Genomic DNA, 14,055 nt, shown 5'->3' with positions numbered 1-14,055 from the left:
GATGGGAGGGCCACCGCTAGTCCTCTCAGCCAGCTGACGGTTCTTGCTCCTCTTCTGTTTGACAACCCTCTTCAGGTCATGCCACCGCTTCATGATTTCATTTTTTGAGTGCGGGGTGGTTCCTACTGCAATGACCCTTTTGACTATCCTTGCCCACATTTGGGCTCTTGTGGCTAATGGTGTCTGCTGGACCAGGCTACCAAACAGTTGTGATTCCACTCTGACTATCTCCTCTACCATTACCTTCAACTCACTCTCTGTGAATGTTGGCATTTTATGTGTTGCCATGGTGTGTGATGCGCAAAGGGGTTGTGGGTGCAGGGGTGTGAGTGGTGGAGGGGGTGATGTATATGGTGTGTAACGTGCAGGGGGTCAGAGGTGCAGCTGTGGAAGTGGTGGTGGTGGTGATGTGTGTGTGGTGTAATGTTTTGCCTCTCCTTTCTGTTATGGTTCAAGCCCTTCTCTTCTGGAGTGTTGCAAAGGATTGTGGTCTGGGAAGGGGCTGGTTTTATATTCAGCTATGTGGGTGTGTCCAAATGGGTTATTTCTGTCAGGTGTGTTGTGTGGGTTGTCCTGGGATTTGTATTTTGTATTTGCCATGTGGTTGTGTCATTGGGGTGTGTTCTGTGTTTTTTTGGGGTCATGGCTGCTTTGCTGTGTGAACTTTGTGGCCTTGTTGTGTGTTTTTTCTTTCATCTGCCATGTTTGTCACGGAGCGTCCGCAGCGGTGGGTGGCTGCAGCTCTTCCGCCGGCTCTCCCATTCATCACTGTTAGCGACCGCGGTGGTCGTAAACTGTGGAACGTACCGCGTGGGCTTTGGGGTTATCCTAATTTTCCGTGGGGTGTCTCCACTGTCCTGGCGGCGGTTTGATTGTTTACCGCCGCAAATGCGACCGCCGTGGATGGGTTTTGGCCATCTCCGCCCGCTACGGGCGTTTTTTCTTGGCCTCTTTCCGCCGCGGTCGGTGTTTTTGGGCAGTTGATCCTAATGTGGACGCCAGATTTTCCACGGTGCCGGCGGGCGGTTGATTTCTGGATCCATGGCGGTCGGGGTGATTTTCAGCTCGCCATCCTAATAGGCCCCCAAGTGTTCTAAAAATGAAAAAATATTAATGTTTAATAATAACTTCTTATATATTTTTGAAAAATGTATATATATGTCTTTGAAAAGATTTATATGAGCAAATTGTCTTTTTGATTTTTACTTTTCAGGCTGGCATCAGCTGTTGTGCGTCAGTTTCTACAGTCGGTGGAGAGTCACAGTCAAAATCATAAGCACAGAGGAGCTGCGGTCAGGTAAAAACAATCTAATGTACTCAAAAGAAGATATGTGTAAGGAAAGGTATTGTGACGAGAGAGTGAGGGAGGTAGTTAGGTGTTAAATCAAATAGCATTGCATTTATTGTGTTTTACTCAGGTCTTTGAGTGGGAAAAATAAGTGCAGGTACCTATTGAATTGAGTGGGAACTAGGGGCAGGGCTAGTGAATGGGCATGATGATACAAAGACACCTCTGCGATCTGTTCAGTATTCATATCGACTTTAAGTTGTCCTTGTTAAATCTCCAATTACACATATGTGCAAATTCCCTCTACATGTGTTATACAGGATATTTATAGTCAATTAATAACTAGCTGCTAAAACCTTCTGAAATATGTATGTGGCTTGCTGCATTTAAAGGAACAGGTCAAGTTGACCAATCGTTTCTTTGCCAAAGGTGCTAAGTACAAATTTTCCAACTTTAGAATGGCACAGTGCGAGGTATAAGGCTGCATGGACCATGTCTAAATGCTGTTTGATCTTGGTCCTTTGCTGTGATACCCTAAACCAACAGTATTTGATTGTTTGTTAGCACTGTATGAACTTAAACCATTGTTGCATGGTTTTGGGCCAATGCTGAGTAATATCATGTAAGCATTAGCACTGGCAGTACTGGGCCAGTACTATAACATTTTGATTCGGTGCTGTGTGTCCTTGGCTGGACACAGTGATATTTTCAGCTTCAGGATGCCGGACTAAATTTCTATATTTATTCTATCCTGGCCACAATACCCATACGTGTATGTGTGCACGCATAGATACAAGCAGCCAACACGCCAACACGCCAACACACACACACGCCAACACACACACACACACACACACACGCACACACACACACACACACACACACACACACACACACACACACACACACACACACACACACATGATTCAATAAAGTTCTTATAGAATCCTCAAGGCTTACATGGCTTTTTCTGCTCTTGCTCAGAATGGGCTGTCTGGATTTTGTTCGTGGTGGCAGGGAAAACCCTTTGTCACATTAACAGTGTCAATGTTATTGAACAAGCATGGCCTAACTGGATCCTGTGCCACCAGCCACTGTGTGATGCTGTACTTCTCGACAACTGGACAGTCTCTTTGACTCGGTGCAAGTGAGCCACTGGATAATGGAGTACTGGTACTACCCTTTACAAAGGAGAATGGGCTGCACTCAGAGGGGAATACAATAAGAAATGGTGGTACTCAGTACCTGTGAATACCGGCACATTTAAAGTACTGATTTTAATCAGATTTACATCAGATTTAATCAGATTAACATCGTCATGATTCTTGGGTTTGTATGCAGATGTTGGGTCCAGTTGTCATTGTTTTTTATAACAAAAGGTTTAAAAAAAATTATGACTTTTTTAAATCAAAAAGTTAAAAAAGACAACTTAAATTTCTTCCACAGGGTTTTTTATCAGGCTCAATTTTTAAAGAAGAAGACGCCGACTAAAAAGAAAGAAGACCGAATGACTGGATTGCATTACTCCTATTTTAAAAAGAGTAATTTTTATAAAACAAATACTGTGTTGGATGTTTGGTTATTTTTAGTAATTCGATAGAGAGACATCATGGAGCAAAGATGATGGCTTTGTGGGTATTGGATTGCATCTTTCTTTTTTTAAATAACAGTACGGACGTTGAATAATTTAAATAGAACAAAGAGCATACACTCTAAAGGACAGTTGAATTACCGGAGAATCTTGGTGAGTGGCTGCTTAAGAACTCACCAAGAGTTGAAGGAAGAAGACAGCATCCGCTAAGTAAAATAAAAATTATTTAACCAAAAAAATTAGGAAAAATGCCAATTGAATTTTGGAAAAGGTTGATAACAGTAGAGTAATGCTTTAAACTACATAACATTTTTAGTAATGTAAGATATAAGCAATATTGTCCAGGTAGTCTTGAGCTCCCGACACTGAAAACTGGTTGCTTCTTTTGGAAATTTGAGGATTCAGATTACCTGTCAATGATTGCGCCTGTCTCATTTCCTGTAAACTTTGTTTCTTTTTTAAACTTTGAGTAGCAGTCGCGTCATTCAACTGGAAATCATGGTATTCGCTTGTGACTCAATCGTTTTAGGTGGCTAATCCATGTTTATTCCCCAAACATTTTAAAGTGGTGCCAAATTTTCTTCATTTTGTAAAAAATTATATGATTGCACAATTGTTTCACAGAATTCATCCACACACTCAGGAGGTACAAACCACAAAGCTGTGAGTTTTCTTAGTTCAATTTGAAGTTTACTGCTTAACATACAATCCTCAGCTAGGGGTGCTTTTTGAATTTGTTTTCCTATATACCTGGAGATAATGAAAAAAAATCTTAAATTTAGGTGTTTGGATACAGTTTAATAATAGTGTTTATAGTTTGTAATTTGAAATCAATTTTGTTTAAGACTGATAAAATATTCAGCATCAGTTGAAGATTGTTTCCTCGATAGTAAATTATAAAATTGTTGTACAGTAGTATTATTTATGCTCGCATGTCCAGTGTAAATTTGGGCAACTGGATGGGGGTTTGACTTAAATGTACCATCCATCATCCACATTTCACTGTTTTTAAGGGTAACTGTGTTGTTTTAGTTGTTGTACTATTCTTCTCAAATTTGGAATTGTGGGCATAGTACTTGCAACATGCATGGGGATGTTCTGGGTTTCCTCCTCTACTACTGACCCACAGGGTTCATTGGACTGGTATGTTGAACATGTTCTCTAACTTCTAACTCTGCTGCAGAGGCAGAGTGGTTATGCTCAGAAGGCCTTTTGACTAGATCTCTGTAGGAAGGTGCCCCCTTTTAACAAGGTCACCCCAATTTTTTGCCTGGTTATTTCTGCAATTTTGACAGAACTGCACTGGGTCCCTGCTATGCATGCCCCCAGTGCCATATCTCTTTCCGTAAAACTTTGCAATTGTTCCCCCAAATGGCAATATTTTTAGCACCCCTGTAAACCCCTAGAAAATGGTACCCCTGGTGGTACCTATGGCATGGGTACTAAAGAGGGTCGCTAACGGCTGCAGCATGTATTGTGCCACCCTAAAGGACCCCTCATCACATTTATGAAAACTGCCATAGCAAGCTGCGTGGCAAGATGCAGACAAAAATGAAGACACAACATGGCATACCTCCTGTGTGCCATGCCTGCAGAATATGTAAGTCACCCCTAAAGGAGGACTTCCAGCCCTAAGGCAGGGTGCATTATATTACATGTGTGGGCATATCTGCATGAAAAGATATGTCCCTGTGATGGTATCAAATATCTTGTATTAATAAACTCACACTAATTTCAGTGATGGATTCATCAATACATGCACCCAGATGATACCTTATAGGTACCCCCCTGAAACCTACTAGTCAACTAGTGTACTGGCAGACTGGTCCAGTCCAGCCTGCACGCACAGACTTGCTTCTGACCCCCAAAAAGTTGAGAGCCTCGATCTCAGAAGTCAGGAACATTGCCTGCTCAGGCAGGAAGTGTTTACACCTATCCAAACAGCATGGCTTGTAATCATCATACCAACATCAGAGGCTTAAAAGCTTTTGCGACCTTTAATAGGAGCCCCAGTCCAGGAAAATTCTGCCATCTTGATGATGGCAGACTATAGGAAACTGAGACACTTATGTCCACTTTTCACAAGAAGTGGTCATATAGGGGGCGTAGTGACCCCAAGGGTGGGCAGCCATTGTCTACGGCTCTCCAATCCCCTAACACCCATATATTTAGTATTTGGGGACCTCCCTGGATCCAGGATTTTATATTCCACTGGCTACAAAGAAGCAGAGCCGAACCCCGCAAGAACTGAAGACTGCTGTGGACAATTGGTGTCAAACCCTACCTGCCACACAGATACTTGACAGTTGCAAAGACCCGACTCGTCCTGCAGCTGAGCATCTTTCATAAGCTTCGGAGGGGTGCCAGCACTTTGCCAAGCAGTCAGCATTTCCCTTGGAGTAGAGGAGCTACTGCCTTGCAGTCTACAGGCACCAACCGCAACATCTGGTTTAAACAAACTGCTGTCCACTGGGTCCACTGAGCAGTAGCCACCCAGGAGGAAGTGAGTGCACTCAAGCAGGTCAGATCTGGCTTCTTGTCAAGCCTGAAGATGCCATGACTTCCACGAGCCCTCTTGCACCACTACCTGGGGTACCGGACCCTTGCCATGACCAAAGATTTTTGAAAGTCCAGTTCAGACTCCAATGACATCACAAACAACCAGCCGACGAGGTACGTCAGCGAGGCAGAGGCCAGTACCGAGAGTGGCCCAGCTGTCCTAATTTTGAACCGTTTGCAGGTCCTAACTGACAACAGTGAGTGCCTTGACGCACTAGAGCCAGCCAGCCGCAAACACTCCGCACCCGAACTGCCTGGCCCTGGCCTAAGGAAACTAACTGCTCTCAGGACCCTAATGACCCAAGCCCCTGTTGGGAGCTCTCGGATTTGTTCACCAAAGAATAAAGACAAGAAAGGTATGGATGGTAGGCGGTAGGGATTTTTATTGGACACTCTTTTCCCTTGGTTACTTCATAACTGGCAGCACTGAATGAGGGGCTTGCTTGCCATTAGAGGATGATTTGGTGAACGCCAATAATGAAGCATGACACCCGGGGGTGTGTGAGGCCATCCCGATTAATTTTCATATATTTTCTTCCATAGAATAGTGTTGCCAGTTAGTCGATGTACACCCTTGATGAGGGAATTCATACAGGGTAGGGTGTTTTGAGTCCAGAATTAGTGCTTGAGTAATAGGGGCACGTTAGTTGCTGGTGGTTTTGTATCTTACAGGAAAGAGCACAAACGGACTGCCCAAAAATGTCTCCTATTCCCTCGGCCCCAGTATAAGTGGGGCATATTGTGGTTAATAGTTTAGAGCGGCGGCTAGTCGCAGGAAGCAAGTGACTTGTTAGCAGTATACTTGTTTGTTTCTGGTGGTTTTGTTTCAAGTCCCCCATTGCAGTCTATTTCCAAGTGCCCTTCCTTCCCTTATACCACGTAGTGTGCAAGGATGCCAACCCGTCCAGCACCTCTACACCTGGACTCACCAGGGCAGGTGCGATCAATCTGCTGGTGGAACTTTGGTCCTTGTCCCCCTACCACCTCACGAGCAAAAGGGGTCCCACAGAAACGCATTGCAAGCATATGTATGCCATGAATGTTCGCTATCCCATAGGAAAGCATTACGTGTAAAGACGCACTGTTGGTTAACATTGCTAAAACTGTAAAAAGTCTAGTCCAAAAAAGCGTGGATCTTCTTTTTAAGTGTGTGCATCAAGTGTCTAACATTCCTCTCTGATAAGCCTAAGGCTGCTCGACCATACTACCCTAGATAGATCACCTTGGAATTGCTAGAGCAAGCCCCTGTCCACCCATAAGGGATACCTGGACTCTTTACACAGCACACACTTTTTGGTATAGTACATAAAGAGCCAGCTTCCTACAATCTCCAACAGTAAACACTTTGGCTTTGCAACAGGTTGAGAAATAGTCTACATACCTCCAGTGACTCCTGATCTCAGTAAATCTCTCCTTATAATGAATGTACCCACCATATATTAGTAGACGGTTTCCCCTCTTGGATCTGACATATTGTGCTTGCCATTGGTTTTCCATATCTTTATTTTCCGAAAAGAAGAAACCAAAGGTTATGTTTATGATAACATTTTAAACATTTTTTTATAGTTCTGCCTTATCCTTTTGAGAGAAAGAAAATGTTGTTTATTTTATACACTTTTTTATTTTTTAGAAAAAATTTAGGCGCAGATTATGATATCGACAGTGGGAATCTCTTCGACTGCATTGGAGCCCTTTTGACCAACTCGTTTTTTTTTGTCATTCTGAACGCCCGATTACGTTGTTCGCGGTTGGAAGCTAAACCACACGGTCATTCCGAATCGGTTCTGACTGCCTCCAGTAGTATTCGTGTCGGTCGGAACCGCATTGTACACCTCTATGGACAGCGTTTCCGTCCTTGGGATTACGATGTCGATTTCCAACAGCCTATCCGACACGAAAAGGCTGTCGGAAAGTGACTTTGGGGGCTCCTAGCAGGACCTCCTTCATCCTGCGGCCTTGGGTTGATGGCCAAGGGGGTACCTAAGGGACTAACCCTGTAAAACCCTGCACTGTGTGGCTCCTGCGATAGGGTACAGGGTATCTGCAACCACCCCATTTCCCCATAGGAGCCTGTGTTACAGGCGGTTGTTGGGCGGAACACAAGCTCCCATAGGGAACAATAGGACTCCGACCAAACAGTGTTCGGTCTCTTCGTAATTCATTGGTCGGAGCCGCCAACCGCAAGTTGTCTGTCCAGAATCCGAAACAGTGTCGGGTGGAGGCTTTCCCGACATCGTAATCAGCCTCTAAATGTTTTGCATAATGCTGGAAAAACAGAACATTGAAAGATATTTGCCTGTTCAGAATTAGAACATTGATATAGTTTAATTTTGTTATGCTGGAATTGCTAATTTGATTACTTGTTAGTCGTTGGTTTTAATTTGGTTCAGAAGTGTCTAGCACCCTCACCAAATAGGCTCTGACTAGACTTAAGAGGAGAAAATCTGGCTCCTTTCAGTATCCAGCACCATCCCCGAGTACGCTCTGACTGGGTTTTTGAATAGTAAATCTGCCCCAGTGTCCAAGATCTATCTACTACAACACTGGTACCTGATCCACTATTGGTGCAGTAGTATAGCAATAAATGAAACAATAGTCCCACAATATAATGTCAATGCAATTTATTATTTTTACAACATCTTGTCATTTAAACCTTTGAAATATTCTGTACTTCTCCTATTCATACAGGGATGCTGTACTATAATTTTATTTGGCCCTCAGGAGCTCCTGTTTGTGAATACTCCATTTTGGTTTTGTCGGATGGTGCATTCTAGCAGTAAGAATGATATGTCCTTCAGTTTTCTTATGAAACAGTCTAGTGATCAATTTTATTACATGAAAACTGCACCTTTGTATCTATGAAATCTATATACAATTTTTAATAATTTCATAAGTGAAGGACATGTTTAGGTAATTTTTCTGAAGGGAGTCTGTATATCTCTGTGCCATTTCTTATTGACCAAAGAAAAAAGAACAGATGATGGACGGAATGATGAACACATCAAGCATTCACTCCCAGTCACAGATCTGGGTTTAATCCATCATGTTTTGCTCACTAAGCCACCCCAGTTTGGGCCCTGCCATTTGCAAACCAGTCTTGACACAGCTCTGCATGGGAACAATCCAGCCCAAACTACCAGGCCCTCCCTATACCGGAACAAGCATCTGGGGACCGGTTTTGGGGTATCATCCCTTATCAGCCAGGCTAGCTTTAATCCAGTGAAACAGTGAGCATGGGACCCACGTGTGGGCAACCCCTTCTCACTTAGGGTGACAAATTAAAAGAACAGATGATGAACGGAATGCTTGTTTCTGGTCCAGGTAGGATCAGGCCTGGTAGTTCCTGAACAGGGAACAGGGTCAAGACGCATTTGCATACAACTGGGTCTAAACTGGAATGGCATGGTGAGCAAAAAAAACACATGGATTTAGGCCCAGATCTCTGTACTGGGGGGAATGTTTGACATTTTTTAGCATCCCGTCCATTAATTGTTGTTTTTGCATCTCTTATTTACCATTACCATCCCACATGTTGAAGAAATCATCATTGATCATGGTGCTTAACAGGGTAAAATGAAGAAGCTAATTTAGATGTTAAAAGTATATTTATTCAGTGCCTCATTTACAATATTTTGACCCCAGGGTAGGCATAGGATTCTGATGCATTCCCAGGTTTACAAAATGTTGTAACTCTGGAAATGCGTCAAGTTCCATGGATGTTGCGTGGGAGCACCCACAACAACGCCCATGGAACGCCCCTTTCACACAGAGTAATGCGTGAAAGGGAAACATATTTACAAGGCCATAAAAAGTCACGCAGGGTGACTTTATGTGCCTTGTAAATTTGGGGAAGCCCATTGCGCTGCCGGTACGTCAATAAAAGTGATGCACCAGCGGGGCAATGGGCTTGTAAATAAGCCCCTCAGTCATTTGTGGAAGGGAAGTAATTACATGGTTGATGGGATATCTTCAGGGAGCTTGTTCCATTCTTTTCAGATGGTGAACATCAGACGTCCACACTGGTGTGTCATGTACGATAGAGCAGTCATGCTCCTGAGCTGCCACACGGCAGAACAACTAGGCTTAGTACAGTCCACCTAACAACATCTGTCAGCCATAGATGACATCCTGGCAGAATTCCTGGACCTGTTTGAGGGGATCGGGGGCCTGAAAGACAAATCAGTATCACTTCTCATCAATTGCTCAGTCCAACCTATGGCCTTAAGACACTGGCGCATTGTGCTCCACCTAAGGCCAAAGGTGGAGGCAGAACTACTCATACTAGAACAAGTAGACATCATAGAGAGAGTGGAGGGCCCCAGGCAATGCGTCTCCCCCATTGTGATCACCAGAAGTCTGAAACAGCCAGGAAAAGTGAGACTGGGAGTTGATATGCACCTCCCCAATGTCGCCAATAAGTGGGAGAGGCACTTAACACCCAATGTAGATGACATCCGGGAGGTGCTGTCCAGACTTCATGGCATAGTCAATGTCAGATATGACATTCTGGTATACGTCAAAATGGTGGGAAGACCCTTATCACAGGCTGAGGCATGTGCTAAGCCATCTGGAAGACAACGGGTGAGTGCTCTACCGAGAAAATTGTGTGATCATGCAGAACAGCATCAGCTTCTTTGGACACGAATTTGCAGCAGAATGTGTGGTCCTGGAGCCAGGAAAGGTCAGAGGTGTCAAAATGGCACCAGCCTCAACCAATATCTTAGAGGTACGAAGTTTCCTTGGGACGATGGATTATTGCCGGCGATTCATCAAGAGTCTCATCACTCTCACACAACCACTGCGGGAACTGACAAAGGCGACCACCCCATGGGCTTGGTATGTGACCCACAAAGAGGCATTCCAACGCATGAAGGAAGCGCTGTCAGCCAACAACACACTCACCTACTTTGACCCTGGCAAACCCACAGCCCTCACGTAGATGCTAGCCCAGTGGGGCTAGGAGCCATACTCTCCCAGCAACAGAAGTGCAAGGAATGGTCCCCGGTGGCATATACCAGTTGAGCCTTTAGCTTGACTGAGCAGAGGGACTCTAAGATTGAACATGAGGCCATAGCTGTCCACTCAGGGTGCCGACACAACGATCTGTTTGTCTATGGACAATCATTTCTGGTCTGCACTGACAATAAACCACTGGTGCCCTTATGTGAGAAGCTGGCCTGGTATATGCTGGTCACTAGTTAATGTGGCCACCTTGCACCAGTACAATTCAACTCTTATGGTAGTAGGTTTAAGACAACCTTTTAAAGAAAGCTATCCTAGTGGTAGCTGTGGAGAGCAGCCTTCAGGCTAAGTCTTTAGAGGAATGTAAAGCAGCTTGTTTTACCTTATAATCTCTTGAATTACTAAATGAAAGGACACCACACAGGTATATATATATAAAATATATATGTATTTATTACTAACAACTCTCTGCTAATCTCTTTATGAGATTAGAGGTCAGGAACGTATGAACAAATCAACATTTCACAACAAGTTAGGCACAAATATGGCTGGGGCCCTAGGGGCGTACCAGACCATATACTAAAAAAGAGACTTAAGAATAACGACTTGAGAAGGGACAAGGCCTAGGGCCTTCAGAAGCGCTGGGGCCTCACTAATCCACCCACGGCAGGTAAGTAAAGGACCCACGGGAGACGCATGCAGTGTGAGAACACAGCCGTGGATCCCAATTGACTCCAATGGAGCAAGTCGCGATTGGAAATTAAGAGTTTAAGGATACTTTGGGAGAGTCTACAAGCAAGTCACTTACAGGGTAAGTAGTTCTAGAGCCAACACCCACAGGAGCACTGTAGTGCTGGAGTTACCTCACGCAGGGAAGCGTGGTGCATAGGTGTCTTTTGGCATCGGGTCGCGGCGTCGTTTTCAATGGGAGCCAAAGAAGACTTGCTGCTTGTGAAGACAGGAGAAGGGTCCAGTGGAATCCAAGGCTGGATTCAGAAGAAGGAAGACCTGAAAGCAGTGGGGACAGTGTTCAAAGTCACTTGGCAGTGACCCTGGGCAAGGAAGATGGATGCCCACAGTCGTCAGGTGATCCACAGGTGTCTTGACTCTTCAGCCACGAGGTCTAGGAGGCGTCGACAATGACCAGGAGCTGGATTTGGTGTGTCCCACAAAGTCTGCAGCTTACTGAGGTGTCAGCAACCGCATTGGAGCCAACAAGCCTTGGCAACAGCAAGTCTTGTGGAAAGTGAAGAAAGTCAGGGGTGCAGACCAGCAAGGTCTGAGGGATTCACCCAGCAAGGGTACGTCAGGGCAGGCCTGGAGCAACCAGGGGAGCCTTTTGGTTCTGTAGAAAAGTCTTCTGGGGACCCACAAGCCGGCCGGCAACGGATCGCGAAGATGCCTCGTGAGGATTCACTTAACAGGAGCCCACGGTCACTCGGGACGAGGTAGGCCTCTGATCTTCAGTGGAAATCCTGCTGGAGGCTTGGACCACACGTGGTCCAATGCACAAGTTCGTAGAACGTCGTGAAGGGGTTGCACTCGACAATAGTGCACGGTACCCGGGTATTGCTGTTCCTCGTCACTCGTGGGGTCCACTTGCCTCAGCTTTCCTGGGGACTCACGATGGCCGTAGAGAAGTCAGGAAATCCACTTCCGGGGCTGCAGGGACTTCGGACTCCGGCCGGAGTGGGAAAGTTTTGCGACTGGAGATTCTTCAGTCTTCCAAAGGTAGTGGAAAGTCGATCCATGATTCTTCTTCAGAGCGTCGTCCAGGGATATCTAGTTTGCAATGGCAAGGGTTTCCTAACTTATACTACAAGGAAGTGAGGGACTAGCTCTATGACCACTCCTATGGGAGGGTCAGGGGAGTGGGTGGCTACACCCACTTCCCTTTGTCCAGTTTCGTGCCAGAGCAGGGGCTGGTAGCCCCTGAACCGGTTTGAGCTGGCATATGCACAGAGGAGCCCACTGCTCCCCCAGTGCAGGACTTCAAAGCAATCTAGGAGTGAACCCACCCAGCCCCAATACACTAAATCCTGTCTGGAAGGTGGTTACACCTCCCTGTGACAGGATGCCTATTGTTGGGCCTCCTCCACTGCGAGTTTCGGGCAGCAGCAGGAGGGCAGCCCAGTGTCTGTGCTGGTGGCATCCATTTTGTGACGCCAGGGCTCTTCAGGATTCTACAGTGTTTCCACAGTAGGTAAATGTCTATCCCTCTAGAAGGGTGGGATCATACTCCCACACCAGTTACTGGTGTGGGGGTATGATTCCAAAGCGTTTGACACCAAACACGACATGTTTTGATGCAGCCATCCCAAAGTTAGCATTTACCGCTAGGTTATAATGCACTTAAGAGTATATGGTTTAACTGCATCCACAAACAGCTACAGAGAATGGACTCTGAGAGCTGCAGAGGGGCCCTGCTCAGGCAGAGGCAGTCCCTCACATGGAAACCAAGCACCCTGCCCTCAGGATTGTTAGGGCCTGCCTTAGGGGTGACTGATAGGTTTATATGTGTGTGTAAGGTGAGATCTAGGGAACCTATACCTCAGTGAGGAGTGCTAACACTACCTCACGCAGGCTGCAGTAGCAGGCCTGTGGTGTCAGATTTAGTCTGCTTCCCAGGGGTGGCATAATACATGCTTCAGCCCCTGATAGGCCTGTGAAGTACCTATGCCCTTGGTACCTAAGGTACCATATACTAGGGGCTCATAAGGTACCACAGTATCCAGTCACTAGTGCATCTAATATGCACTCCAAGTTGTTTAGAGAGAACAGAGAGGCTGGGGCCCTGATTAGCAGGGACCCAGCCAGACTATAGCCAGAAACTAGTGTAAGCATCAGAAAAAAAGTGGGGGCAACATAAGTGCAGATCCTACTCTCCTACACCTTATTTCAGAGAAACTCGTTCCATTCACCAGCATGCATTAAGAGATGGGTGCTCCAGCTGCAAGTGTATGATTTCCGACTCAAGTACCGGTCAGGATCCTCCAACCCGGCGGACTTCCTGCTATGGCACCCCCAAGAGGCCACGCAACAGGAGGACTAAGAAGCAGTAGAAAATGAGGAGTATGTGCGGTATGTGGTGGAGAGATCCTGGCTGCTGCCACTATCACTGGAGGCCGGCTGAGAAGCTAACAACCAAGATTATTACCTACAACTGGCCCTACAAGGGGTCACCATGGGCAGCGAGGAATACTAAAATTGCAGAGGGCTTGAAGGACCCCAGAAGCCTAACAAACACTCAGGGCCTTGTACAATGCATGACACGACCTGACCGAAGGTGCTGAAGGGTGCCTATTGAGAGGCTCAAGACTGGTGGTACATAACAGCCTCGTCCCTTGCATGGCAAAGAACATCAAGGCATAATCGAGACAATTAGCAGGCCAGTGTGCAAAGTCTGGTTCCCGGGTCTAAACGAGACGGCAGAAGTCATAGTTCAGCGGTGCATTCTGTGCCAAGAATGGACTCCGGAGGACCTGGAGGTGATCAACACAATAGTTGCAGGAGTAGTCCTTCCCAAGCTAGAGAGAATTATGCCACAACCCCATGGTATTAAACAGGAATTATGCACAGACAATAGCCCATCATTCACCAGCCAAGGGATGGCAGACTTTCTTAGATCACTGTATGTGAAACACAAGAAAGTGAC

The sequence above is a fragment of the Triturus cristatus genome, chromosome 3_2, assembly GCF_964204655.1.
Source record: "Triturus cristatus chromosome 3_2, aTriCri1.1, whole genome shotgun sequence".
NCBI classification, from domain to species: Eukaryota; Metazoa; Chordata; class Amphibia; order Caudata; family Salamandridae; genus Triturus; species Triturus cristatus.
Note: the sequence above shows the minus strand (reverse complement) of the source record.